The sequence below is a fragment of the Tachysurus fulvidraco genome, chromosome 23, assembly GCF_022655615.1.
Source record: "Tachysurus fulvidraco isolate hzauxx_2018 chromosome 23, HZAU_PFXX_2.0, whole genome shotgun sequence".
In the NCBI taxonomy this organism is placed as follows: domain Eukaryota; kingdom Metazoa; phylum Chordata; class Actinopteri; order Siluriformes; family Bagridae; genus Tachysurus; species Tachysurus fulvidraco.
This window is the reverse complement of record NC_062540.1, coordinates 10,159,891-10,161,798: the sequence shown is the minus strand read 5'-3', so window position 1 is coordinate 10,161,798 and position 1,908 is coordinate 10,159,891. Positions and strand designations below refer to the sequence as shown.

The 1,908-nt window shown below is 42.3% G+C and overlaps 1 protein-coding gene across 6 annotated transcripts in view; it reads right to left on the bottom strand.

The window, feature by feature from the left end:
• myt1b (myelin transcription factor 1b) overlaps positions 1–1,647 on the bottom strand; it is a 30,373-nt gene extending 28,726 nt beyond the window's left edge. For 5 of the 6 annotated variants that reach the window (XM_047807537.1, XM_047807539.1, XM_047807541.1 and 2 more), the window contains exon 1: positions 1,280–1,647. The gene's annotated coding sequence lies outside the window, so the exon portion shown is untranslated. The remainder of the gene's footprint in view (positions 1–1,279) is intronic. The other variant, XM_047807538.1, reaches the window with a different exon arrangement.
• Between the last annotated feature and the right edge of the window lie 261 nt (positions 1,648–1,908).

Below are 1,908 nucleotides of genomic sequence, written 5' to 3'. Positions count from 1 at the left end.
CCTCCAGCGCATCCACCATCTTGGCTGCAGGTGTTTTGATATGACACTTCACTTCATCCAGTATAGAACACTGGCGAAACTCTGTATGCCAGAGTACGAGAAGCGTACGTGCACTTGTGCTTAATCTCAAAACCACATTTTAGAGAGAGAGAGAGAGAGAGAGAGAGAGAGAGAGAGAGAGAGAGAGAGAGAGAGAGAGAGAGAGAGAGAGAGAGAGAGAGAGAGAGAGAGCAGTTTGTGTTTGAGGACTTTTGCGCATCTACCCGGGGCGATTGACATTTACGGACAGCATCTCCACTCAGATTCTGCTGCTGCTGCTGAAAATCAAATGGCCACCCACCCCCACTCTCTTCTCTCCCTCAACGCCATCCGTGCGCACGGCCGGGAGTCCGGTGCTACGCCCCTTGTTACAACCTTAATCACACACGGCCATATGGAAGTAACTCTCAATTCTGGCGCCGCGCTAAAACCCAAAAAAAAAGCAGCGTGCTTACTTAAACGCGAATATTTCAGCGACTTATTGCTGAACGTAAGATTGAATGCTAAATATAGCATGATAACATTTATATTTACTAAATAAAGGAAGTGGAAATTCAAAAAACGCAACAATGAACAATTCGAGAGAAAGCATGGTTATAAGTACATGTTTAATGAACCATAAACAGTAATCAATTTAGTCGAAAAATTAGATTAAAATCAAGAGTATGCTGCGCAAACGCGTAAGGGCTTTTCTGCGCCAAAAGTGCGCAAGCTCATCTCACTCGCTTTGGATCGCCATAGTCCACATTTATCACTTTCCCCCCCCCCATGTAAACTCTCCACTCCAGCCTTCTTAGACCACGCTATTCAGAGAAGTATGGAAGTACTAACAACACATTTTCAAACCAAATGTTTTTCTTATGTTCAAAATATTTACTTTCTTTAAAATGCGTGTTTAAGCTACTAGTATTTGGTAGATGCTATCGGCAAGACTTCTACAATTACAAAAAAAATCTTTTTTTTCACGAAGACATTCAGAAAAGCTACATTATCATGACCAACACATAACCTTGATCTCCATTGTAGGGCATCTCGTAATGGGATGCTCTGGATAAATCAACCTTTAAACTCCAGTAGTGCTGTTTAAATGGTAAAGAACCGTTCTGGAAACTGTAACTCCAAACAGGCTAGTGCACTTTTCGAGCAGAGCTCGGAGTTAAGAGTAATAAACATGTTCCTACGAAAGGAAAATGGCCAAATGTATACTCACATGGAGTATTTTAAATGTAAACACAAGTACCTGAGTAATCAGATAATTCCAGAAACGTTGTTCAGCCGACACACAAGGTCTTCGATGTTTTCGATTTTCTGTCGCAGTCAGTACGCTATGACGCTATCAAATAGTTTGTCCTAAATGATGCCATTTACCGAATGACAAAAAAGCTGTAACAGTACTGGCCCGATAGTATCCAGATGGAATGACAGTGGGTTAATGTATCTTTCCGGTTGCTGCTAGGGATGCGTAGGACTCCACATCAGGGCGCTAAAGGTTACTTGATTGTAAGTAAAAAAAAAAAAGGAAAGTCTTCATTTGCCTTTGTCAGCGGGAAAACGTAATATTGACTTCCCTTTCCCTCATGAGCCATTGCACCCTACCTCCTCCCTCCCGTTTGCCATGACATCACGAAAGCTGTAGTAAAACCTACAACATCAGATGGGCTGGGCTTTGGGTCCCCTCGCAGTCGTTTAGTGGCCATGTGTACAGATATATATATATATATATATATATACACTCTCTCGCTATCTCATACACTCTCAAGATAGGCTATAAACCCGAACACGCTCATTCTCTCGTAACTCTTACACGCGGAGACATTCACTCATGCGCATGCACACCAATTCTCTGGCTACAAGTCTACTGTTAGCCAT